Source organism: Petromyzon marinus, chromosome 66 (genome assembly GCF_048934315.1).
Source record: "Petromyzon marinus isolate PM22_M1 ecotype Great Lakes invasive population chromosome 66, UKy_Petmar_22M1.pri1.0, whole genome shotgun sequence".
In the NCBI taxonomy this organism is placed as follows: domain Eukaryota; kingdom Metazoa; phylum Chordata; class Hyperoartia; order Petromyzontiformes; family Petromyzontidae; genus Petromyzon; species Petromyzon marinus.
The window spans coordinates 7,090,856-7,104,796 of NC_133732.1; the positions used below are offsets into that span (position 1 = coordinate 7,090,856).

A 13,941-nucleotide genomic window follows, 5' to 3' on the forward strand; every position below is an offset into this window, starting at 1 on the left:
GACAGAGGAAAGACGGACAGGGAGGCAGAGAGAGGGGGGGGGGGGCGGGCCGGTGGGATGAACAGAAGCTTAAATAGGAAATACGGTTGGAGGGGGGGAGGGGCCAGAGCGAGAGCGGCAGCTCAAACACGCACATCTTACACATACAAAACGGCAGCTCAAAAAAGGACCACCTCTTGTAAATACAAAACGGCATCTCAAAAAATGACCACCTCTTGTAAATACAAAACGGCAGCTCAAAAAAGGGCACATCTTACACATAATTACAACGGTAACTTCCCCGTAGAAGTGTGATAATAAAGTATTAAAGCTTTCGTGACTGCATAAAATTACTCATTGGTTTTTTTCGGTAAAGTCACGTATGTAGAAATACAATAAAATTATATTAAAACAAAAAACAATCACGACGTTTCGATCACAACACAAGCGATCTTCATCAGGTGTCAAGAACAAATCACGGAGGTAAATACAACAAAAAGATGAGAGACGAGAATTCAACAAACCTGAAAAAACATTACGTGAAGCACATCCAGTCAGGCCAACAACACAGACACTTCCTGGCGGACCACGAATTTCAGAAGTGTTAAATTTCGTGTTCAACCTTTGGATTGCACATACCAGCATAGATAGAATGAAAAATACGAGATACACGGTCAGTAGAAATACATATACAAGTCCACCAAGAGGTAAGGAGGGAGGAAAGACGGACAGGGAGGCAGAGAGAGAGAGGGGGGGCGGAGGGATGAACAGAAGCTTAAATAGGAAATACGGTTGGAGGGGGGAGGGGCCAGAGCGAGAGCGGCAGCTCAAACACGCACATCTTACACATACAAAACGGCAGCTCAAAAAAGGACCACCTCTTGTAAATACAAAACGGCAGCTCAAAAAATGACCACCTCTTGTAAATACACCAGATGAAGATCGCTTGCGTTGTGATCGAAACGTCGTGATTGTGTTTTGTTTTAATATAATTTTATTGTATTTCTACATACGTGACTTTACCGAAAAAACCAATGAGTAATTTTATGCAGTCACGAAAGCTTTAATACTTTATTATCACACTTCTACGGGGAAGTTACCGTTGTAATTATGTGTAAGATGTGCCCTTTTTTGAGCTGCCGTTTTGTATTTACAAGAGGTGGTCATTTTTTGAGCTGCCGTTTTGTATTTACAAGAGGTGGTCCTTTTTTGAGCTGCCGTTTTGTATGTGTAAGATGTGCGTGTTTGAGCTGCCTCTCTCGCTCTGGCCCCTCCCCCCCTCCAACCGTATTTCCTATTTAAGCTGCTGTTCATCCCTCTGCCCCCCCCCTCTCTCTCTGCCTCCCTGTCCACCTTTCCTCCCTCCTTACCTCTTGGTGGACTTGTATATGTATTTCTACTGACCGTGTATCTCGTATTTTTCATTCTATGCTGGTATGTGCAATCCAAAGGTTGAGCACGAAATTTAACACTCTTCTGAAATTCGTGGTCCGCCAGGAAGTGTCTAACTGTGTTGTTGGCCTGACTGGATGTGCTTCACATAATGTTTTTTCAGGTTTGCTGAATTCTCGTCTCTCATCTTTTTGTTGTATTTACCTCCGTGATTTGTTCTTGACACCTGATGAAGATCGCTTGCGTTGTGATCGAAACGTCGTGATTGTTTTTTGTTTTAACATAATTTTATTGTATTTCTACATACGTGGCTTTACCAAAAAAAAAACAATGAGTAATTTTATGCAGTCACGAAAGCTTTAATACTTTATTATTTATTTTGTTATTTGTCCATGTAAGGCGCCAACTGAGCTGCGATCCAGATCTATGTTTTTCTTCCAGAAACAAGCCGATCGCAAACGATAGTCAACTCAACGAAGTTGGCAGCTCATCATCCTCATCTATCCAGGCTCAAAAAAAAAGAAATGCAATCCTCATCCGCTTCTGTGATGCATTCGGGTCGAGATCTCGTTCCCAGTGCGTCGTCTTGTTCAGCATCGCGTCGTCTTGGTCAGCATCTCGTCTTGTTCAGTATCGCATCGTCTTGTCCCGCATCTCGCCGTCTTGTCCCGCATCTCGCCGTCTTTTATCCGCATTTCGGCGTCTTGAGCCGCATCTCGCCGTCTTGTCCCGCATCTCGTCGTCTTGTTCCGCATCTCGCCGTCTTGTCCCGCATCTCGCCGTCTTGTGCCGCATCTCGCCGTCTTGAGCCGCGTCTTGTCGTCTTGTCCCGCATCTCGTCGTTTTGTCCCGGGTCTCGCCGTCTTGTCCCGCGTCTCGCCGTCTTGTCCCGCATCTCGCCGCTCTGCTGCGTTGGAGCGACCCACAGGTTGGTGGTGAAATTCGTTCAAGGCGCGAGGTGAATTCACACTCACACCGCCATTCACTCTCTCTGTCTGTGTCTCTCTGTCTCTCTCTCAAGCACCGTGCTCATGGTTACTAAAGTTGAATTCACATCGACACCGCGATTCACTCTCACACCGTGTTCACTGTTGTCACATGACGTGAATTCACATTCACACTGCCATTCACTCTCGCATTACGCTCACCTTTGTCACAAGAGGTGAATTCACACTGCCATTCACTCTCGCATTGCGCTCACCTTTGTTACAAGGGGTGAATTCACACTGCCATTCACTCTCTCCTACCGTGTTCACTCATTGTCACAAGACGTGAATTCACATTCACACTGCCATTCACTCTCGCATTGCGCTCACCTTTGTCACAACAGGTGAATTCACACTGCCATTCACTCTCTCGCACCGTGTTCACTCGTCACGACGTGAATTCACATTCACACTGCCATTCACTCTCTCCTACCGTATTCACTGTTGTCACAAGACGTGCATTCACGTTCACACTGCCATTCACTCTCTCGCACCGTGTTCACTCGTCACAAGACGTTAATTCACATTCACACTGCCATTCACTCTCTCGCATCGCGCTCACCTTTGTTACAAGAGGTGAATTCACATTGACACTGCCATTCACTCTCTCGCACCGTGTCCACTCGTTGTCACAAGACGTGAATTCGCATGTACAACCCTGGGTATGCAGGTAATTGTTTTTGCTGCGTACTTGTTCACATCTAACGTAACGTTGAGATTTTGCTGTTGTCTTCGTTGTGTGCTCCCCCACAGATGGCTTCACACGCCGAGTTGCCTTCCGTCAAACAGGAAAATGAAGAAGACAGCTTCGGCCTCGAGATGTGGTCAGATTTGACGGTGAAATACGAAGAGGAGGACGTCGATGACGGTGAGATCGGCGGATCTGGCCAGGAGGATGTTAACTACCTCGCCTGGTATGCAGGAGGTCGTGGGTTTGATCCTGACCCCCTGACGATGCCTGGTGTATAATTGGAGTGCGTCTCTCTCTCTCATCATCATCACGGTGGCTATGAGATGTTAACTACCTCGTCTGGTATACAGGAGGTCGTGGGTTCGATCCTGACCCTGACGCCTGCTGCTGTATATTTGTAGTATTTGTGTCTCTCTCTCATCATCACGATGGCTAGGAGATGTTAACTTCCTCGCCTGGTATACAGGAGGTTGTGGGTTTGATCCTGACCTTGACGCCTGCTGCTGTATATTTGTAGTATTTGTGTGTCTCTCTTTCATCATCATCACGGTGGCTAGGAGATGTTAACCACCTCGCCTGGTACGCAGGAGGTCGTGGGTTCGATCCTGACCCTGACGATGCCTGCTGCTGCTGTATAATTGTAGTATTTGTGTGTCTCTCTCTCATCATCATCACGGTGGCTAGGAGATGTTAACTACTTCGCCTGGTACGCAGGAGGTCGTGGGTTCGATCCCGACCCTGACGATGCCTGCTGCTGCTGTATATTTGGAATTTGCATCTTCGTGTTGGTCGTGTGGATTTTTCTCCAAATCCCTCCAGTTTTTCCCCCCACCACATTTAGAATCTACGTCACGTGTTTATAGTTATTTGGCTTCTGCTATAAATTTCCACACGATGATGATTGAGCTATCATTTGTGATCTAAAGAAGAGCTACATAGCTTATTTTGGGGCCTTATGCCTGATTGGCAAACTATAAACAGCCCAGTTCTGGCCCAGAATTTGTATTTTTATTTAAAAAACTATCAACTATTTTTTTTATTTTAACCCAAAAATAACCATTGGTCTTGCCGGCACGCACCACTTTTAACACGGCCGACATGAATAGAATTGACTGCTGATTCCATTTGAATTGAAAGCCCAGTGAGACAACATTTTTGTGATCCCCCGGCATCACATCCTGGTGTCACCGGGGTCTCGCCTGGCTTCGACGCGAAATAAACTAGAACTTTTACGAGACTCAAACATTATTTTTAAGACAAAAAGTGGTAAAGTAAAAAAAATCAGCAGCATCCGAAGCCGTTCTTTCTTAACGGCATCGTTCTTGCAAGTACAGGAGATCATAGATTATCCAGCGGCTTCGGGGGGAGGGGGCGCCGGATAAATCACTAAATCATTATTTAATAATGGTAATAGTTGACGATCATAAGGCACAATTCATCCGAGGATTTCAGTGTGCCGTACACTAAGTTAGGAAATATAAATAGTGTAAAGTCCACTGGGTCATACATGGGAAGTGTTGGCCAGGCGAGAAGACCTTAGCAAGGTTGAGTGACCTCGCCTGTTTGACCACGGGTGGCAGGCCATTCCGTAGTCTTGGCGCAGCGCATGCAAAGGCTCAGTCGTCCCACGTACAGAGTTAAGTTCTCGGCGCATGGAGCAGATTTAAATTTAGGGATCGGTAGAGGTCGTGACGGCGCGTCCGAGTGAAATCGGATGTTGAATGTGAAACGGTGCAAGGCCGTTTAAGGCCCTTGTATATTAGCAGCAACACTTTAAATTGGACCCTAAATTTAATTGCAAGCGAATGTAGAGATTTTATTATCGGGGTAACGTGGTCACGGAATGAGGTTTGCCTGAGCATCCTGGCAGCCGGCAGCGTTCTGGACCAGCTGCAGTCGACCCAAGGCCTTGGTCGGAACCCTGAGTAACAGAGCAGCTTACTTAAAATCGTTTTCTTTTGCACATTCTTGTATGACATGGTTTGTAGGTTTTTTATGCGTTTTACATTTATTAACTCTTTAAAATTGGCATGAATAAACGTACAAATAGATACAAAATAAATATCCTACTTTAAAAAGTGACTGTTTAATGTACTGTACTCAACACTCCAATCTCGAAGACTCTGCATCATGGGGTAATGTGCAGTATTTTCATTGTCTTACGTTGTATGCAGTGTATAATGTACTGTATATAATATTTAACGCTGAAATCAAGCATAGGTACTTTTTTTGTCACGGACATGGTGCCGATCGCCGGACTAGTTGCAGCTTTTGGAGTGCTTTTGCCAGTTTCGCCGGATTGGCCCGGGACTGCAGCTGGATAACGTTGGAAGCAGCCGGATAATCGATGATCAACTGTATTAGATCTCCTATCTAGCATTAACATTTGTGCTTTTAAAATTGTATTTATCAATTAACAGCTCAGGATGTTAAGATCATTAAAGCCGAGGGTCCCACTGTGATGCCAAAGGAGACGGGGAGTTCCCACGGAGGATGTCCGGCCACTGCAGATCGAAACTTCATCGAGGTGGAATTGTTGGCGGAGGACATTGGTCAAGGTGAGTTCCCACTTTGACTACGCATAAAAAAGAAGTAATGGCTTCTTATTCTTAGCTCTTTCGGTAAAGTCACGTTGAAGGGAAACAATAAAATAATACAATATATATAAAACAATATATATAAAAACAATATATATTTTATTGTTTCCCTTCAACGTGACTTTACCGAAAGAGCTAAGAATATGAATTACTGCAGTCACGGAAGCTTTAAATCAAAATGTAATGTCTTGTTGCATCACCGATCACAGCTCAGCAGTGCTGCAATACACCCACAGTAATAAACTATAAAACTATTTGTTATTTACAAGGTGTAAGGCTCACAGAGGTGCTGTCTAGCTGTCTTTCATAAGCGACCTGGCCATCGCGCAAATGATAGCTCAACAAAAGTGGCTGGACGCGTATAGGGACTGCTTACAAACGAGTTAGTATTCCAGAGGTCTGTTCGTAAGTCAACTTGTTCGTAAGTCCAACTTTACTCCCGTCAATTCCAAACATGTTGTACGGTATGTACACTAAACACGGAGAATGGCTTTAAACGTTCTATGATCATTAGACCTCCTTTGCCAGAACCAAAATGTAATAATATGGTTTTTCCCCTTTTTTCTGGCAACAAAACCGAAACCTTTTTACAAGGATTCATGTCTCCATTAACCACAATACCTGCAGTCAAAATGCAAACAAAATAACATACTATGATAATATATGCATTGTCCTTGAAACTGATTGGTCCACACCAAGGGACGGCTTTCTTTTGAGCCTCGACCCAATTGGTGCTCGACCAGATGACGCCAAAAGGCGTACAGCTCAAAGACAATGCACTATCAAAGTAATGAAGGCTCGGGGTGAGCATCTACATCATTAGACCTCCTTTGCCAGTACCAAAATGTAATAATAGGGTTTTTCCCCCTTTTTTCTGGCAACAAAACTGAAACCTTTTACAAGGATTCATGTCTGCATTAACCACAATACCTGCAGTCAAAATTCAAACAAAAAAACATACTATGCAAACATACTGTGCATTGTCTTTGAGCTGTACGCCTTTTGGCGTCATCTGGTCGAGCACCAATTGGGTCCAGGCTCAAAAGAAAGCCGTCCCTTGGTGTGGACCAATCAGTTTCAAGGACAATGCATATATTATCATAGTATGTTCTTTTGTTTGCATTTTGACTGCAAGTATTGTGGTTAATGCAGACATGAATCCTTGTAAAAAGGTTTCAGTTTTGTTGCCAGAAAAAAGGGGAAAAACCCTATTATTATAAGTTGTATGATCTCCTGTAAATGTAGATGCCACTGGTTCTTGATGTTCTGCAGATGTAGATGCCACCACCGCCATCTATCGCGCAGCGGTTGAACTTACAACTCTCGGTCCAAAAAAGCAACTGCACATATGGACAGGTTTGTTTGTATCTCTGAAAGTCTGAGTCGAATGTTCATAAGTAGAGGAGTCCCTGTAATGCTTTCCTCCTTACAACAGAAGAGTTGTCTCACTGGACATTCAGTATCTGCTAATGTGCGCGCACCATATGTAGCCGACCTCGCTAATCGGAGGTGCTTTGCCTGTCTTCAAGGAAGACGCAGCCCCAAAAACACAATTAGCTCTTATCTAGTGCATACCCAATCAAAGATTTTGTCTATACGAGTCGGAAAGTTTGTAACTGATAAACACGACTTCATGGTGAACTTTCAGCACAGCACAGTGGCCAGGAGATGTTAACTACCTCGCCTGATATACAGGAGGTCGTGGGTTCAATCCCAACCGTTAACGCCTGCTGCTGTATATTTGGCGTTTGCGGTATCTCTTTCCCCCTGGTCGTGTAGATTTTTACGCGGGTCCTCCGGTTTTTCCCTCCACATTTAAAATCAACGTCACACGTTTAGAGTATTTGGCTGCTTGCATTTCCACATAAGCCACTTCGTTGAGATATCATTTGTGATGGGCGGGTCACTTCTGAAAAAGAGCTGCAGAGCAGATCAGTGGGGCCTTACCCGGTAAAATAAAAAAAAAGTAGTTTTAGCATCACCGCTATAGAATGCTTTCTCAGTGCCATCACTGCAGCGATCATGTTACATATTTATGTATTTTTAAAGTTACCTGAGCCTCACCTCGCAAGAACCGACAGGTGCGTTTTTCTTTCCCCCCGCTTTTGCGCGTGTGGCCGTTGCGAAAACAAACCGCGCGCGGCGCTAGACGAAGGACGAGCCACGGGGATGCTGCCGCACGCCGAGTGGCGCCGGCAGGAAGACCTCGGCAGGCGACGGAGAGCGAGGGCGGACGAACCCGGGAGGACGACGCCCCAAGGCCTCGCGCTGCGCACCAACGTCAAGGGCCGGGGCAGGCGGAAGCCGCGCCCGGGCGCAGGTGGGAGGCCGCACGCGTGCGACGGGCGCCGCGAGGCCTTCCCTCAGCGCTCCAAATCGGAGACGCGCTCCGGGACGCACGCGGGCGAGAGGCCGCACGCGTGCGACGGGTGCGGCAAGGGGTTCACGCAGCTCTCCAAATTGGAGCTGCACTCGAGGACGCACACGGGCGAGAGGCCGTACGCGTGCGACCGGTGCGGCAGGAGGTTCACGCAGCGTTGCAACTTGGAGACGCACTCCAGGACGCACACGGGCGAGAGGCCGTACGCGTGTGACCGGTGCGGGAAGAGGTTCACGCAGCGCTCCAGCTTGGAGATTCACTCGAGGACGCACACGGGCGAGAGGCCGCACGTGTGCGGGGAGTGCGGCAAGGGATTCGCGGCCCGCACCTACCTGAGCAGGCACTCGCGGACGCACACGGGCGAGAAGCCGCACGCGTGCGCCGAGTGCGGGAAGGCGTTCGCGCAGCTCTCCGACCTGAAAACCCACTCGCGGACGCACACGGGCGAGAGGCCGTACGCGTGCGACCGGTGCGGCAGGAGGTTCACGCAGCGCTCCAACTTGGAGACGCACTCCAGGACGCACACGGGCGAGAGGCCGCACGCGTGCAAAGACTGTGGGAAGAGGTTCACGCAGCGCTCCAATCTCGAGGTGCATTCTAGAACGCACTGGCGATGATGCTGCGGGGCCATGAGAGGTGCGCAGGAAGAGGCTGTCACAGCATCGGACTCGTAGCCGGTCCGCCCCGTCCCTCTGCTCCCATCGATCATAACGAGGGGGACAGGTTGGCTTGATAGATGACACCAATAATAATCTAAGTTCTGAGATAATGATGAGTAGATACCCTGCGTTTTGTTCCAGGCCTCCTGAGAAGTTGGGCAATTCCACTAGAGATGGATCACCAAAGGTTTGTGAAATGGCAACAGTGCTTTGTAGCAAAGTGTTCTTCTGAGGAGCATTCACGTGCTTGCAATCATGACCAGACACAGCCCCTGCTACATCATCCTGCACATCACACCGCTCAGTCCTTCAGCACGGAGTCGACCCCAACATCTGAATTGGGGGCGTTCCCCGTACTCTGAATAGTCTACACACTGCTGGGCGTGCCCCATACTCTAAAATAGACTACACACTGCTGGGTGTAGCCAGTATGGGCTTAATGTAATGAATCACACGTATAATTGTGAATGTAGATAATGATGACCATGGATTGGACCCATAGACTCACGTGACTGCACAGGAGACCGTGCCCACCAATGTAGTAATCAATTCAGGGTACAGGGCACGTATTTAGATTCGGGTGGACACTGTACAGTACATGTATTGAGCAGTGAGGTGCTGTGTAACGTGGGTTTGATTGGTGTACATCTGGTCATGATTACAGATGCACGAATGCTTCTCAGAAGAACACTTTTAAATAAAGAATCGCCGTTCAACAACCCTCTGGTGCCACTTGGTGGTGGAGTCACCCGATCCTCGAGAGGAGGGCAAAACACAATACAGAGTATTCACTAATCGCCTCCGAACTCGTCTATTATTATTCTTGGTTCTTTCGGTAAAGTCACGTAGAAGGGAAACAATAAAATAATACAAATATAAAACAATAAAATTCTCACGACGTTTCGACTGCAACACAACCAATCATCAGGTGTGAAAACCACAGCTGATGAGAATTTTATTGTTTTATATTTTTATTGTTTCTCTTCTAACGTGACTTTACCGAAAGAACCAAGAATATGAATCCCTGCAGTCACGAAAGCTTTAAATCAAAATTCGTCTATTGTTTTTATTATCTATCCTGCCCCCTTGTTACGATCACTGGGAGGAGAGGGATAGGGCGAGCCGGTTACATGTGTGTACCTTTTTTCTCTGAATAGTCTACACACTGCTGTGCATGCGAGGCTTGGGGTCCTATCTCTGATCATCATTGCATTTCGCTTATAAAAATAAAACGCACGTGGCTCTCCGTAGCAATTGCAGCAACACGTAGCAGAGTGCACAACACACACTTGCGATTCATCACAGGTAAGCGCACACCGGCTACACAATTTAGAGACGTGCTAGCACATGGACACACGAGGTTACACGCGGGCGCCGCAGTAGTGAGATGTTAACTCCCTCGCCTGGTGTGCAGGAGGTCGTGGATTAAATCCCGACTGACGCCTGCTGTATATTTGGAGTTTGCGTGTCTCTCTCCCCGTTGTCGCGTGGATTTTTCTCCGGGTCCTCCGGTTTTTCCCTCCAAATTTAGAATCAACGTCATTCGTTGAGAGTATTTGGCTGCTGCTATCAATGTCCACGTGATGCTAAGCCACTTCGTTGAGCCATCATTTGTCATGGCCAGGTCACTTCTGAAAAAAGTCCTACACAGCAGCTCAGTGGGGCCTTACCAAGCCCCCAACGTGCGTACCCCGACAAGACAAAAAGCGACAACACCTCCCGTCATCATCGTGCTGCTGTCAAACCCCCAATGGTTTCAAATGGTTTGGCGGCCCTCCCTCACAATGCTGATGAAAGTGGCCCCCCTCTGAAAATGAGTTAAGAACACTGGTGCAGCCTGTTGTATAACGCGGTGGCAGTAGTTGCGTTCCCGAAGAACACCGCGTTTTGGGAAAAATGTTACAATAAATAATGTAATGGAGGGCTAAAGCACACGCAAGGTGATGCACAATGCAGGCCTGTACAAAGACTGAGGTGCGTGGGTAGGGTCTAGAGTAGTGGTTCTTAACCTGGGGTGCATGCACCCCTTGGGGGTGCGAGATGCCCTTTCTGGGGGTGCGAGGCAACGCCAGATGTTTTTTTTCGGAAGGCAAATCATCAAATTTAGCACGGGCACGTAAGTACAACTACCACGTTGTACTAACTACCTTGGTGTGGACCAATCAGTTTTAAAGACAATGCATATATTAGCAGAGCATGTTCTCTGCATGTTCACAAGTACGTGTGGTTTAATGCAGACAGGATTCCTTTAAAAATGATTATGTTTGGTGTTTTAACATCTTAACGCCAAAATTCCGATTTAAAGCTTTCGTGACTGCAGGGAATCATCTTCTTTGGTTATTTTGGTAAAGTCACGTAGAATGAGAATAAAATAATGAAATAAAAATAAGAGTGCCCAGCAGCACTCATTAAAGCACTGTCGTCCCGACAGTTCTGTTCTTTCACCTGAAGAAGGCCGCTTGTGTTGTGGCCGAAACGTCGTGAGCATTTTATTGTCTTATTTTTTTACTTTATTCTCATCCTACGTGACTTTACCGAAAGAACCAAAGAAGATCTTAACGCCTGTTTTATTACCAGAAAGGGTACAACCTATTGTTATACAACTGCCTTGTTTCATGAAACCTATGTATTTATTAACATAAATGTTTTTACTATTGAGAACCAAAATGGTGCAAGGCTGCAGTAAAGGTTAAGAACCACTGATCTCGAAGCATTCAGCAGCATCCCAAAGCCTTGTGCGACGGTGCCACGCCGATGCAGCCGTATGACAAACCACTGATTATTCATACTGGCGCAGTGATCGCATTACTATATCCAATTCGCAATTCGCGTTACATAAAAACAAAAATGTGTTCCCTGTGTCACCCGTGCCCACTGTGCCTTGGATCTTTCCTGGCCATGACCGTTATCAAGGACACACGGGGGGGGGTGTGGCGCTCTTCAATAATTAACTAAAATAAAGGTTTTGGTAGCACTCCTGCGTCGATTTTTCGTTGTTGGTTCCCTCTGCGACACGACTCTCGGCCTCTGGCTCCCAACACCGGCCACGTGCACACACACAACAAGGACTTTCAGAGGAGGGGGGTGGGGGGTGACGTGGTTCCAAAACGGCATCTGTTTATTCGTATGGTTCCCAGCGCACACACAAGGTACCGCCAATGGACCCTGTCATAGCAACGTTGCCGGCGTCACGTTTGGCCCCTCGATACGGTTCTGCCTCTCGTCAAGATCCCTAGTCCAGTGTTCACGTGACTCTGTAATAATCGACGTTTCTGGCGTCACAATTGTCCCGGGCCTCCCTCTTCAAGATCCCCTTGTCCAGTGGTCACGTGACTCTTGTAATATATCGGCGTTGCTGGCGTCACGATTGGCTTCTCGATACGAGCCTCCTGATATTGAAAATCCCTTGTCCGGTGGTCACGTGGCTCTGGAAATCGAGTCACGTGCCCGCCTAACGTTTTCTTTGGTTCTTTCGGTAAAGTCACGTAGAATGAGAATAAAATAATAAATTGATAAAATAAAATAACAATAAAATTCTCACGACGTTTCGGCCACAACACAAGCGGCCTTCATCAGGTGAAGGGACGAGACTGTCTGGAGGACAATTTATTATTTTATTCTCATTCTACGTGACTTTACCGAAAGAACCAAAGAAGATTAATCCTTGCAGTCACGAAAGCTTTAAATCGCCTAACGTTTGTTTGACGAAGGATCGTGGCTCTAACGCACCAACCCAGCTATCCCAAGCCAACCGTGAACCAGCAAGTCACGGGTTTAACACCCACTAATTATCCTGCAGCGCGAATGTACGCACCATTTATTGGTAACACAACCACACTGTCCATGATGAGAGGTTTTTTGGGTTAGATCGCGTAAAGGAAAATGTGTTGTTTAACCTGCCTCCACCCGACACAGCCAATTAGTAACGGGGTTGTCACGTAAACAAAACGTAGCCAATTTGTTACTAGTCCAGCACACAGTTGTGTTGGAGAATAAACCCACGACATTTACAATTTGAGTACGTTTGGCCAGTAATTACAACCAGCATCATCAGGTGACAGCCAGATTTGGGGAGAAATTCTCTTGTTTCGGTCTTAAATAGAGGGATAAATGTAATCTCAGTTTTCAGTTTCATTTATTTGGAATAACCATGTGAGCCATTCGGCTCTTGATTCGGGTGCAACCGCAACAAACAATAAAATTAAAAGATACATAACACTTGTGAGTCAATCAGGTGCGAAGGTTAGAGGGTGGGGGGTTAATGTTTGCATAAACATTACAAGGGATATCGAATTACTGGTTGGCTTATTTATAGGGTAATCAACATACATTTACGGAACAAAGCCTTACTTATTGGCTGTGTCGGGTGGTGGCGGGTTTATTGACACGTTTATATTAACGCGATCTAACCCAAAAACCTCATGGATATTGGGTCGCGAAAGCCCACGTGTTAAACAACCACACTGGTTACACCTATAATAACATTCACCGCGTTGTATATACATCAAATTTACGTTAACTAAACACGAGGCGTTAGAGACAAGACTGTTATACCCCGAGCTTTAAATGATCTGGTAGTACTCTCTGGTTCTATTCGGTAAAGTCACGCAGGTAAAAAATAAAACAAAAATCACGACGTTTCGGCCACAACACAAGCGGCCTTCATCAGGTGAAGGGACCAGACTGTCTCGAGGACAGCGCTGGAGTGAAACACAGCCAAGCTCAGACCGCGACCTTTAAGCTGTGTGAGAGAAATTAAGGTGCCTTGACAAAGGAATTAGCATAAAAAATAGCATTTAATTGGCCGACTTAGCATGATGAACGGTGTAGAGGTGGTGTACATGCGGGTGAACATGCCGGTTGGCGAGGGGGGGAGGGGGAGTTTACCTATTGATGGTGTGAAAAGGGAATTTTAAGGGCTGCGAAAGTTTGGGGTACCACTACTTGAAAAAATATACTGTACCATTGAAAATTAGTTTAATGTTTGGTTCGATTTAGAACATCTGGTAGTGCATTGTCTTTGTACTGTGTTTGCCTTTGGGCGTTGTTTTCTGGTCTGACACTTGTAGTGAGACTAGACCTAAAAAGAAGGCTGTCTCTGGTATAGGCCAATTCGTTTCAAAGACAATGCCTGTCTATTATTATTATCAGAGCGTGTTTGTTTGCATGCTCACAAAGTACCGTGTGCGGTTAACGCAGACTTGATTTCCTTGCAAAAGGGTATTTATTTGGCGTCTGAACATCTTAACACAACTCC

General features: G+C 46.4%; 1 pseudogene; it reads left to right on the forward strand.

Annotated features, from left to right (window-relative positions):
• Positions 1 to 13,941, forward strand: part of LOC116956634 (uncharacterized) — a 44,257-nt pseudogene that overhangs the window by 13,524 nt on the left and 16,792 nt on the right.